At 34.3% G+C, this 14,556-nt stretch overlaps 1 pseudogene; it reads right to left on the bottom strand.

Annotated features, from left to right (window-relative positions):
- Window positions 1-8,654: 8,654 nt before the first annotated feature.
- LOC143407577 (periphilin-1 pseudogene) lies at window positions 8,655-9,832 on the bottom strand (annotated as a pseudogene).
- Window positions 9,833-14,556: the final 4,724 nt, after the last annotated feature.

Genomic DNA, 14,556 nt, shown 5'->3' with positions numbered 1-14,556 from the left:
AGAGTCCGTTTGATGAACATAGTTGCTCCATTGTCTGGGACATATATATTTATAACTGTTATGTATTGTTGGTGTGTGGCTTCCTTAGCAGTGTGAAATGTCCTTCTTTATCCCCTTGGTTAACTTTAACTTAAAATCTACTCTGTTTAATACAAGGATGAAAACCTCTGCTTGCTTCCACAGTCCATGCGAATGGTATAATTTTTCCCAACCCTTCACCTTCAGTCTGAGATGTCTTTTCCTATGAGTCTCTTGGAGGCAGCATATTGTTGCATTTTTTTAATCCCATCTGCCAGCCTATGTCTTTTGATCAGCAAGTTTAGGCCATTAATATTCAGGTTATTTTTGAGACAGAATTTGTATTCCCAGACATCTTTGTTTATTTTGGGTATTTAACTTGACTTGGTTTCTCCTTTGATTAATTTTTCCTTTAGTGTAATACTGCCTTCTCTTTATTTTTATTGTTGCTTTTCATTTCCTCTTCATGGAACATTTTGTTGAGGTTATTCTGAAGTTCAGGCTTTCTAGTTATAAATTCTTTTAACTTTTGTTTATCATGGAAATCTTTTATTTCATCATCAAATCTAAAGCTTAATTTTGCTGAGTATAAGATTCTGGGTTGGCAACCATTTTCTTTCAGAGCTTGGTATATGTTGTTCCAGGATATCCTGGCTTTGAGGGGGGGGGGTTAAAAAATATGCTGATATATGAATTTGTCTCCCCCAATATGTGATCTGATTTCTCTTTTTCCACCTTTAAGATGCTATCCTTATTCTGATGCTAGACATTTTCATTATAATCTTCCTTAGTGTATATCTGTTGTAATTCTGTACATTTTGTGTCCTATAGGCCTCTTGTATTTGATTTTCCAATTCATTCTTCATGTTTGAGAAAGTTTCTGATATTATCTCATTGAAGAGATTGTGCATTCCCTTGCTTTGAAACTCTGTTCCTTCCTCTATCCCAATATCTCTTAGATTTGGTCTTTTGATGCTGTCCCATAATTCTTTAATGTTATGATCATGGTTTCTTACCATCTTCACTGTGTGGTCAACTTTATTTTCCAGATCATATACTTTGTCTTTATTATCTGATGTTCTTTCTTCCAAGTGATCTAGTTTGTTGGTGATGCTGTCTATTGAAATTTTATTTGATTTATTGTTTCCTTCATTTCAAGGGTTTCTGATTGTTTATTTTCAAAATCTCTCTTTTTTGAAGTAATCTTTTCTCTCTTGTCTCTTTATTGGTGTCAGCAATAGTTGCCTGTATTTGCTATCGTATCTCTTTTTTGAATGGTCAATTTTTACCTATAGTTGCTCTTAAACGTCATTTGCTAATTCAGAGATAATTTTAATTGTAAACATTCTGAACTCCTTCTCTGACATTTCATCAACTGTGCTGTCCTTGGATTCTGTTATTGTAGTATCTTGGTTTCTTTGGGGAAATTTCCTCCCTTGTTTTTTTTCAAGTTGTTTATGTGTCTTCCTTTTTTGCAGTGCAGATCTGAGGTATTACAGTCTCTACCCTATATTCTTTTAGTGTCCATGCAGATTATCTGTACCTCACCTTGGTGTTGGGCTTCCAGACCCTGTTGGTGTCCTTCAATGGACGCTACTGCAACTAAAGGTGGTGGCAGCAATAGCAAAGGTAACTTGAGATAGCAGCAGAAGTGCCCCAAGATGGATTCAATGTCTTTCAGAGGTGGGGCTGAGGGGTGGGATTATACTGGCTTTGGGATGCCTGCTCCTAGATGCAGTTGCTTCTAGGCCTTGTCTATAGTTTCAAGATAGAAGCTACTGTCTGGGGAAGGCTATGGTGATGGCTGCGGTGACCTGAGATGGAAGTGGGTTAGGCCTGGGCTCCCAAGTGGAGGGGGGGGACCTGGGCCTACCCTGGGCCTGGGATCCTGGAAGTCAGAGAAGGCAGTCCTGAGCTGGGGTCTGAGCTCCTACGACTGTCTGTAGGCAGGTTGGTCCCAGGCCTATTGTGGGTCTGGGGTCTGAGCTCCTGAGGGTATCTGTAGGCAGGTTGAATCCTGGCCTACTCTGGGCCTGGGCTCCCACCAGGTCTGTGGAGACAGACCTAAGACAGTCTTCTTAGTGGTGGTATTGTCTCATCCTAGGGCGTCATCTGCCTGTCCAAGATTTATTTCATGGAAAAATGTATATATCGAGGACTTGGGCATGTTAGATATTTTCAAGAATCTAGAAAAAAATTCATTTTCACTTGACAATTGTTGTCCTTCATCATATCAGTGTCTCTCATTGCATCAATAACCCATCACTATGACAGAAATTCTAAAGCAAGACTGCTTTTTTTGGTAAGTTTTTTGTTTTTTTGTTTTTTTTTTTTAAAGAGAGAGTGAGAGAGGAGAGAGAGAGAGAGAGAGAATTTTTTAATATTTATTTTTTAGTTATCGGCGGACACAACATATTTGTTTGTATGTGGTGCTGAGAATCGAACCCGGGCGGCACGCATGCCAGGCGATTGCGCTACCACTTGAGCCACATCCCCAGCCCCTTTTTTGTAAGTTTTTGATAACCTATCAGAGATTTATTATCTGTGTTTGTTAGTTTTTCATCACTATTACCAAATATAACTCAAGAAAACTTAGAGAAAAAAAGTTTTATTCAGGCTCATGGTTTCAGAGATTTTTCTCCATGGATACTTAGTTCATTGCTCTGGGCCTAAAATGAGGCAGAACATCATGGTGGAAGGGTAGGGTGGAAGAAAGCTACTCTGTTCATGTCAGATAAGAATCAAAGAGAGACAGACAAAAAGAGAGAGAAGAGTCAGGGGCAAAGTATAATCCCGTCCCTACGCCGATGATCTACTTCCTTTAGCTATACCTCACCACTCACATTTACAAACCAGAACTTCACATTATTAGTCTACCACATTAACTGACCCACAGTTGAGGTCACAGCTCTTATAATAATCTATTGATTTCACCTGTGAACATTCCTGCATTACCTAACACATGAGCTTTTTAGGGCACATCTCACATTCAAATCATGAGAATGTTCATAATTTATCTGCAATCAGCATGTGTAAGTTTCTGTAGTAGAGACTGATGGTCAAAGTACCTGTAATGTGTAATACTTTTATGTGTGATATCCACTGCCATGGGCTTTAGGTACTCTGATGAGACCTATATATCTTAGATTTTAATAAGAAAAATAATACAGAATTTCTCAAAAAATATTGGGGCTCTGAATTAGAATTATTCTTCAAATGTAATTCAAGACTCAAAAAAAAAGAGAAAGGAATATATTTCCATGGAAAAACATTGTTTCAAGGAAAAAATAAATCATCTTTTTTGTTCATATATATATACGTATGAGCATATATATGCTCATGTGTGTGTGTGTGTGTGTATATATATATATATATATATATATACACACACATACGAATAAAGAAAATTAAGATGTTTGGGCTGTAATATTTTTCCCATGTGAGATTATTACTTTTCCCATGTGAGATTATTGCTTTTCAAAAATTTTGAAAATATATTTAAGCATATTTTCACCTTATATTACTCCTTAATAATATATCTTGTACATGTGTTTCCCATATCATCACACTTTTTTTTTTTTTTACAGTATCTCTTTGAATGGTTATCTGGTTGGTATTTGTTGAGTATAACATTTAACTATTTAGGGATTTAGATTGTTAAAACATTTTCCCTGCTATGAAGATACATTTTCCTCTCACAAAATATTAATCCAGTCCTGGTAATTGCCAGTATAAAGAATACATAATGACTCTTTCATCAGCAAAGGATACCTGTGCTCATATTTGTAATCTGTGGTCACTTTGAACTGAGTGAATATGAGATGGCTTGCTATGAAGCATGCTTTTAGCTACCTCACTTTTTAAAAAACTTTCTACAACCTACTTTGCCTTCCTGAAAATCCCTCTGTTAATATTTAACTACGTTTTCTTGTAAAAACTTAAATTGACTATGAGAAGAGTGTTAAGTTCTTAACTGGTTCCCATAAATAATAAGATCTGGGGAAAATCTGGCTGGGAGAAAGGGATGTCTATAGTGAGCACAGTGAGTCTGAGGGATACAGTAGTCAGATGTTGGTTCCCTGATAGGGAAGTGTGCATTCAGTGGGAGACAGTCTTAATAATAGCAGCCCAAGTAGAACGAGGACCTCAGAAACCTTTTAATGGTATCGTTTCCCTACATATAAAGCCCAAAAGCCACGTGGGCTCTGGAATTCAGATTTGTCATCTCACATGGACTTTTTCATTGTGAAACTGACACTTTGCTTTTGAACAAACAGAGTTTGCAGGAAATATATTTAAAAAAACAGTTATATTACGCTTTCATCATTGCCAAGCAATATTAGAAAAGAGGATGCTCTCCCTTTTGAGAAAAAAAACTATCACAGACACTTAACAAGATTTATCTTTGCATAGAATAATGAAATCTGCTTTTTGGATTGGGAAATGTAATAACTCATCCAAATCCTGGCACTGGAGATGTTCCCCTGTTGAATCCCCTTCTGTTTCAGGCTGAAAAAGTAAAAGAATTGGAAAAGGGTTGAAATATTTAATATATGTAAAGTTGTAAAGATAATATATTTTTAATAAGCCTCTGTCTGCCCTGTCACTTTTTCCAATGATGAAACTATATCACTTTCATTTCAAAACAGCAATGAAATGGAGAACTGATTGTGTTCAATTTATCATACATGTATTTTTTATTTTGCCAAGTACTCTTTTATAGATAGTCAATCCAAAAAGCATGAAAATGATTTTAAGCAATAAAAAGAGAAGAAAAATATAATTGAGCAATTGAACCAGGTTCTAAAATCAAACTCATATTCAAAATAATTATAACTAAGCAGTACTGACCTTCTACTTCAACTATCTCCCTCAAAAATCTAGGTTTTAAAACTCTAAATTATTTGATAGGCAAGGCAAAGTCCTTGAGAAAAGTTCAGATCCTTATAGCTGATTTATTTTGCTATATCAAATAATCATTAAAAGTCCAAATAATTGAATTTCTTATTATTAATTCATGACTTGTTCATATTCTTTATCAGAGGATTTGGGTAATCTAACATGAAGCAGAAAATATTAGTTAAAGGAAAAGATCAGAGAAATGTTGATGAAACAGAATATCAAATCTGCTTTGAAATTGGGGTTAGAACTCTAATTTACAATAATATTCAGTCTGCAGATATATTCATAGCTTTTTCAAACTGAATCAAAATTTAACTCTGATATTTGGGAGGCCAAAGAGAAACATAGAAACAGTGAGTTACATGATTCACAAGTTCTAAAAGAAAATCCATAACAAATTTTTCAGAGGAATAGATATTTTCTTGGCACATATGTAGTTATTTGATATTAAGATTACTTTTTTTCTTTTTTTCATCTTTTTTTGTAGAGGATATTAAATGAAGCAATAAGTAATACTCTTGTGACTACATAAAGATTTGGAATGAAATATTTTATAGAGTCCCCCAACATTCAATTCACACTATAGGAAACTTTCATAGAACATGTCAGGGATAATCATTTACTGAGAGGCCAAATTGTCCTGGCAGAGAGAATTTTGGTTCTTCAGGTTGATTCACATAACACCCCGATAATACTAAGAGGCATCAATACTCTTTGAACAATGTCCGTGGGCTTTACTCTGGGTAGAGAGAGAATCTTCAAGATTTGATGAGAGCTACCATTGTGTTCTAAGAAAACCCAAGGTCTGTTACTGGCTGATCAAATCTCACTGTTATTATGAAGTATAGTTCTGTTTTGGGCCTAGAGTTATTAAACATTGATTGAATGACCCAGGCTAAGCTATAATCGCAGAAAGAGATTGCATACAAAAATATTTAAATGCTGGCAAGTGCTAAAAGAGCACTTTACTGATTCTTGGTAGATGAATAGTGATTGTTCTTAACATGAAACAAGCAGTGATTATAAATAGTAGTTGGTGGAATGAGAGAAAACTATGTCTATTTGGATATGTACCATTTAGAAAGATACAGTTAAAGTTTAAGCATATATTTTACCTTGGATGAGATTATCAAATTTAGACATATTTATATCATATTTTATGTCCTACGTATCGCTATTTTTTTTCACTTGTTGATGCTGTCTTCCAAATTATTTGGGTAATTTTTCCAAGGACTGGACTTTTGTCTTGCTTTGTACAACTCGAAACCCTTAACACATTAGATACTTAATTTTATTAAAGAGAGAGCAAGTTGACTTCTTGATCTGAGCCGAAATGTATTTTCACGTTTTTAAGTCTTTTTTATATTTGGTGATACATTAAGAAATTGCCTTAGTCCTAGTCATGTGAGGCATTTTATGTGAAATTCAGCCATATGGAACACTAAAAAGAAAATTCGTCCCCCCTGCTCTTAAAGAATGAGTTCGCATTTAACTTCTGTTCTATAGACAGAAATTCAGTTTTATGAACCAGTTAAAGAAAAAAGTGCATGGTTTGCTTTTGCAGCACTTAGATATTGAAATATGATTATTTTCTTTTCCCAAGGCTAAGCAGAGGAAGCACAGTAATATGACTTTTTTAATGTAAGCGAAACTCTCATTTGAAATGTTTCCACTACATAACTCCTCTCGGTTGGCTTGATGGCTCAAGTAGAGACAGGCTGTAGGTTCAAGTGTAAACAGAAGACTTTTAAATGTTGTGAATAACACTGAAGTTGAGCCAGAATATCCCAGAAGCAACTGTGTATTCCAGAGTTCTCTCTATGGGAACTTCACACTGGTTAGTCCTGAGATGCCTTTATTATGATAAGCTCTAGTAGTACTGGGCATCCGAGGCATACGAAGGATCTTCCCAGTTCACATCAGTGTAAAGTTGCCATCATTGAGAAGGTTAAAGGGTACGTGGGACACTCAGTGACCAATGTCTATAATTCCTTCAAAAGTAGAAGCAATTTTTCACATCGTGCCTCAGGGTTTTTAATGAATGTGCTTCAATTTTCCCTAAACTTATAAGGAAGAAATACCTCATCCAATAAGTCACATAAATGTATCTGTCTATATATTTTTCTAATTTTCTTTTGTAGTAAAGTCAATAAATTCATTGTGTTTCTACTATGTTCAATGCACTATGCTATTCTATATGCTGAAGTGTAACTGATCAGTAAATTACAACTGTGCCAGTTGGTTAATCAGACATTAGATAATACACATTCATTGGGCATTATATTCTACTAGGCCTTGGGCAAGGTATTATTATAAAAAACACAAATGTGCTCTATCTGTCCTCATTGTGTACCCAGGGGAATACATTGTGGTGGATAATTAAGAGACACGTGGAAAACACCATTCTAACAAGCTTCAAATAGTGAAGAGCAATATTTGTTTGAGAAACATCAAATATTCTACTTGCCTAAATGTGTAATATATGAATATGAATATACTTACATAAAATAATATTTTATTAGTATGAATAATATTTCTTACATTTTGGAAAGTTTCCTTTTCTAAACCTTTCTCCCTAATACATTGTCCACAAATTAGAACTATTTGTGCCAAGTTTCCTTTAAAAAAATTATTTGTATTTGACTATGGGGCCTTATTTTTCCTGGGAGTTATACTCCTATTTTGTTTTGTTTTTCTTATTGTTATTTTTTAAATATAAATGACAGTAGTGTATTTTGACATATTATACACACATGGAATATAACTTATTTTAATTAGGATTCCATTCTTGTGGTTGTACATGATGTTGAGTTTCACTGGTTGTCTATTCACATATGAATGTAGAAAAGTTATGAACAATTCATTCTACTGTCTAAGACACATGTGTACTCAAGTCTGATGACTCAATCTCCATAGGAAAACCATTTTCCTATGTGACATCTTCAAACTATGGATTCAGAGCAGGACAAATAGCTCAATATATGCCAAAATCAGCATGCTCCTCAGAAATATTTTATCAGGAAGTGGGATAGTTAACTGTTTTCTGATGATGGGTACCTTGGGGTTAAAGAGCTCTATTCCTTCTAGTAGCAAGACCGGGTTTGTTGGGGAGTGGGTCCATAGAATGAGAAAGTACAACTGGTAGCATAAAGAAGCAAAGATAGAGCCTGGAAAAGGAGCTCCAGGAAAATCGTAGGCCTGAACCAGCTTATTCTAAGGGGGAAAGTGGAATCCTCTCTTTTTTCAAGGTTTAATTATTGAAAACTACTAGAATTATTATATTATTTAATAATTCCATAATAATAATGAAATTATCAGATAATAAAATAATTTAATTATTTAAACATAAAAAGCAACAAATGCTGCTTAACTACCAAACTAGTGCAATTGGGTTCCTTTCACTTGTAACCAAAGAATTACAGATAATATTCCCCCAAAATGTCTTATTTTCTTCTTTCTTCCCTGGTAACATAATCATCAGGGTAAAAAACTCAATAGATAACATAAACTGAAAATTATTATGTACGTTACTTCGGTTACTTGTATCACTATATGATAAGAATATATGATTTCAATATTTCATTAAAATTATTCTTAGAAAAGAATCTGCATAACATTTGGTATTTTATCTCTCAGTCTCTTGGCTTTTTACAAATGAAAATAATTTTGCATCTTCATTGATAGATGGAGTTTTCTTCTTTATTGTTACCCCCGATGGAACTTTCAGTTTATTATCAAGGAATGAGAGATTGACATATAAACACCTTCTTATAGAAAGAGAGGTAGAGAATTAATGGGTGAAAGTCATACATCTTTTGGTACATACATCTGACAACTTGCAATAAGATCACTGCTTTAAAAATGTAATCATGATGCCTAAAATCTTGAATAGACATATACTCTGCAATAAAATGCCTGAGTTCTTCAACACACTGCTCACCTATTTCAGGCAAATTCTGTCTTCTATGGCAGGATCTTTTTCAATCAGCATTTTCACCACCATCACAAACATTTCACAGTCCTGTTGGTAAACCTATTCAATCTCTTTGGTTTTGATATTACTGTTTGAGACCAACTGGTAACTTGACTGTCTTCAAATAATTCTTTGCCCTCTGTTGTATTTGACGCGGATGCTTATGGCTGGTCAATGAATAATATGGTGTGGACCCTGCCTCAAACTCAAAAAATTTAGGCAAATTAATTTTATCTGAATTCTCAAGCTTTTCAGCAGCCTCAGCTAGTTCCTTTTCAGTTAGACAACTGGGTTTGTCTACCACCTTTCATGATGGAATTGCTTATGAACTTGAGGGTGAAGTGTCTCTTGATGTTTTCAAAGACTGTCCATGTCTTTGTTTATCTCTTTCTGGCTTTCCCTCATGTTGCCGATTGTATGAGGCGCCAACACACGAGGGCTCTCTATGTTGAGACTGATGGGAAGAAGATGTTCTGCTTTGTTCTGGAGAGTGGCTTCTACTACTGACACTAGAGCCAGATCTGCTGTGTGGAGAGTCCTTTTGACCTACAGGGGCTTCTCTGAAGAAAGGAGCATCCCTTTTATGGAGAGATGGATCTCTCACATAATGAGTAGAAACTTTCTTTTCTGAAGGCATCTCTTATGTCCCTGTACTCAGACTGTCAGTTTGCATGATAATTATCTCTTATCCATCTATAGCCAGATCCATCTCCTCTGTGCAGTGGACCATTTCTTTGATCATGAGAAAAATGGTGGCCTTCATCATAGTCTTGGTGATCAACATGACGGCAATATCAACCGTAGCTTCCTTCACCAGGTCTGTCTAGCCGTGGTGACTTTTGTCACAATATTAATTATGGAAGCCATAACTGGGGTGACTCTAGGAGGTACTTGTTCTCTTGGAAGTCTTTCATAGTCATATCGTTCCTCAGACCACATTTTATCTCTCTGTAAGTCACTTTGTTCTAGAATCCACTGTGTCACTCCAGCCTCAGTTGCGAGGGCAGAACTGTCGCATGACTCAAATGCAGCTGGAGACTCCAGGTTCCTCCTTGGAAACCACCCTCCAGCTCCCCCAGGCATAAGAGGCAGCTCATGTGTCTCATCACCTCTAGCAAAAGAAAAATGCCTATTCTGCTTAGCTTCATTCTTTTTGAATATGCTATTGTTCTGACAGTAGCTCATATATTAGTGATAAATGTTAAGTGGGGGAGACTTTAAGAAATGTTGCTCCTTAAGGTATACAGCTTACCCTGTCCACTGTGGGCTTGTTTCTTCTTTATTTTATTCTGGTTTCTGTATTTATTGTGGAATGTTTTCTGAAGGACAGTGGGTAGATAACTCTGTCCCAGACTTCTTTTTTATACTTGTAAGCTAATGATCAGTCAAGGATGCTAAAGGAAAATAGAGAAAGAAATAAAGAACTGGCCTCCAAAGTGACCTCTCTGAACCAAATAGGTGTCCTGTGATAATAGACCATTAACTGTATTCATTTTCCAACTTAATGTTCCAAATCCTAGATATGACCCATCCACAATTTTAGGGGGATTAAAGTTCTGAAAAATAAAAGTCTTGTTATTAACCTAAAAATAAAGTTTGCTATTTTTGTAGTCAATGCAATTTTAATAGATGCAGCACACATTGCATAAAGATGATTATGTTCATATATTGAAGCAAATTTTTATTCTTGAAAAAAAAAACCCAGTTGGTCATGTTGTATGATAATTTTAACATGCTGGTATTTCTGGAGGATTTTTGTATTTATATACACCAGTGTTATTGGCTTACAGTTTTCCTTTAGTGTCTTTGTCTGGTTTAGTTTTAGAATAATGCTAGTTTCATACAGAAAGTTTGGAAAGATTCCATCCTCCTCAATAAATTAGAAGACTTTGAGGATTGGTGCTGATTCATTTTTAAGTGTTTGGAAGAGTTCACTAGTAAAGGTATTAAAGTTTAGATCTCAAATGTCCCTTGAAATCCCATGTATTAAAGGCTTGTTCTCAGGCTGAGGCTCTACTGAGAGGTAACCTTTAGGAAGTGGGACTCAGTTGAGAAGTTGGGTGGCTGGGAACATACCCTTAGAAAGGATGTTAGCGTTGTATCTAAGTGTTCTATCTTTGCCTCCTGGTTGTCATGAGGTGAAAGGTGAGCAGCTTCCTCTGCCACACACTTCTTACCATGATATACTGAGCAACCATAGACACAAAGTCAACACAGCAAAGTGATCATGGACTGAAACAAGAGTTAAAATCAACCTGTTTTTTATTAGTTGATCATCTCAGGTATTTTGTCATGGTAACAGAAAGTTAACACAGAAGTTACATGAACTTGGAAGTTCTTTGTTGAGAAATTTTTGATTACTCATTTAATCTTCTTAGTAGTTTTTGGTTTGTATTCGGGCTTACTACTTATTCACGATCCATGCTTGGTAGATTGTATATTTCTAGGAATTTATCCACTTCTTTGAGATCATCTGATTTGGGTTCATTTGTTCATAGTAGTCTTTCTGAATTTTTTTTTATTTCTTTAGCATCAATTTAAATGTTTCATATTTAATCAAATTTATTTTTTTAGTTTTGCTAGATTTTTTTTCATTTTTCTCATTCTTTAAAAAAAGCAACTTATTTTGTTGTGGTGGTTGTTATTTTTTTATTCTTTATTTTAATTATTTCTGCTATGGTGTTTGGCATTTTTGTCCTTGTATTTATTTGGGCTTTATTTATTTTTATTTTTAAATTACTTGAGGTAAAAAGTTAGGGTGTTTTTTTTTTTTACATCTTTAATCTTTCTTTTTTCTTTTAAATAGGACTTATATATGAACAACAACAGAAGTAAGCCTTTCATATTTAGTAATCACATTAAATATAAATGGATTATATCCACCAATTAAAAAAAATGATTCATAAAACTGGATTTAAGAGATCATGTTCTAATTCTATTTTTCTTACAAGAGATTAATTTTAAATTTAGACACTAATAGGCTTAAAATGAAAAAAAAAAGGGAACAATATTACATGTAAATAGTAACCACAAAAATTATTCTGGAAATACTAGCATCAGACAAAAAATATTATTGATTTTTTAAAAGATAAATATTTTATTAATAAAAGAGTGAATTTATCAAAAACATAAAATAATTATGTATTTATGTATGGCCTACTTCAGATCACCAAGATACAAAATGAAATCATTAACATAATTGAAGGAAGGAAAATTATCCAATAATAGAGACTTCAATAATCTGTTTTCAATAATGAATAAAGCAGCAAGAAAGAAATGATCTAAGAAAACCGAACACTTGTACAATGCTAAAAATGAAGTAAACCTATTGCACTAAACAGCAGAACATGAATCCATATCCATTGTTCATGGAACACTTATTAAACAATATAGATTCTTCTTAAATCAATTCTTGGGTGGGGATGTTGTTCATTGATAAGGCCATTCCCAGCATGCAAAGATTTTTCCTCAACCACAATAAAGTAAAGCTAGAAATTAATAGCAATTGAAAGCAAAATATTTGCAAATATAAGAAAATTCAATTATATTTTTTTAAAAAAATTAACTAAAAAAATGGACATAATATCTTTATTTTGGTCATTTATTTTTATGTGATACTGAGGATTGAACCAAGTACCATACTTGTGTGAGGCAAGTGCTCTTCCACTGAGCCCCACTCATACATTTTTAAGTTGCTAGTGGGTAAAAACATAATCACAAAAATCAGAAATTATTTTGGGATTAAATTTAAATAAAATTGCAAGAGTCCAAAATAGTGAAAACAATATTGAACTCAGGAGGCTGAGGAAGAAAGATCAAATGTTCAAATTCAGCCTTAGCAACATACCAAGGCCCAAAGAAAGTTGGCAAGACCCTGTCTACAAAATAAAACATAGAGAATGATTGAGATGTGGATCAGTGGATAAGTACCCTGTGTTAAATACCTGGTAAAACCAACAACATTGTGCCTATTAGAAGAAAAAGTAGGCCCCAATCTCTGTCATGTCAGATTAGGCCCCAACTTGCTTAATAAGACACCAATAGCACAAGAATTAAAATGAACAATCAATAAAAGGGATGGATTCGAACTAAAAAGCTTCTTCTCAGCAAAAGAAACAATCAGTGAGGTAAATAGAGAGCCTACAGAATGGGAGCACATTTTTACCCATTCAGGTAGAGCACTAATCTATAGGATATATAAAAAAACTCAAAAATCTTAACAACTAAAAAACAAATAACCAATCAATAAATGGGCAAAGGAATGGAAGAGACACTTCTCAGAAGATGATATACAATCAATCAACAAATATATGAAAAAATGTTCAACATCTTTAACAATTACAGAAACGCAAATCAAAACTAAGATTTCATCACACTCTAGTCAGAATGGCAGCTATTAAGAATACAAACAACAATAAGTGTTGGTGAGAATGTGGGGAAAAAGGCACACTCATACATTGCTGGTGGGAGTGTAAATTGGTGCAGCCAATATGGAAAGCAGTATGGAGATTCCCTGGAAAGCTTGGAATGGAACCACCATTTGACCCAGCTATCACACGCCTTGGTCTATACACAAAGGACTTAAAAATGGCATACTACAGGGACACAGCCACATCAATGTTTATAGCAGCACAATTCACAATAACTAAACTGTGGAACCAACCTAGATGCCCTTCAGTTGATGAATGTAAAAAGAAAATGTGGTATTTATACACAATGGAATACTCTTCAGCATTAAAAGAGAATGAAATCATGCATTTGCAGGTAAGTGGATGGAGTTGGAGAATATGATGCTAGTGAATTTAGCCAATCCCAAACAAATGCTGATTATTTCCTTTGATATAAGGGTGCTGATTCATAATGGGGTTGGGCAGGGAGCATGGGAAGATTAGACAAATTCTAGATAGAGCAAAGATGAAGTAGAGGAAGGGAGAGGTCAGGGGGATAGTGGAATGAAATGAACATCATTACCCTAAGTACATGTATAAAGATACAAATGGTGTGACTCTACTTTGTGTACAACCAGAAATATATATATATATAAAAAATGTGCTCTATATGTATAATATAAATTGTAATACATTCTGCTGTCATACATAAAAAATAGAATAAAAACTATTTTAAAAAATGGATAAAATAGGATATATATTTTAAAAAATAAAAAAATAAATAGAGAGATTTATAGTTCCCAATTTCAAGACTTCTTCTACACTATTTGAACTAGTTGTCAAATCTGTAATTTTGGCATGAGAATAATCATATGGACTGATGAAATAAAACTGAAAATACATTTAAAAAAAATCTATGGCCAAATCCTTTTTATAATACTGAGAAGAAAAGTTCCCCATTTGATCAGGAAAAAAAATGTTTATTTTTTAATGGTGCTAGAACAACTGGCTTTTCTCATAAACAGAGGAATATTTCTCTTCTGTTCCATTGGTCTATGTGTCTGCTTTCATGCCTGTACCATGCAGCTTTGTTTGTTTATTTGTTTTCTTACTATAATTCTATGGTATAATTTGAAGTCAGGCATCATGATGCCTCCAGCTTTGCTTTTTGTCTTAAAGTGACTTTGGATATTCTGGGTTCTTTATATTCCAAATGAATTTCAGGACTGTTTTTTCTAGTTAGTTCCGAGGAGCATGTCATTGGTATTTTGATGG

Source organism: Callospermophilus lateralis, chromosome 9, assembly GCF_048772815.1.
Source record: "Callospermophilus lateralis isolate mCalLat2 chromosome 9, mCalLat2.hap1, whole genome shotgun sequence".
NCBI lineage: Eukaryota > Metazoa > Chordata > Mammalia > Rodentia > Sciuridae > Callospermophilus > Callospermophilus lateralis.
The sequence above is the reverse complement of the archived record's forward strand: the minus strand, read 5'-3'. Positions and strand labels throughout refer to the sequence as shown.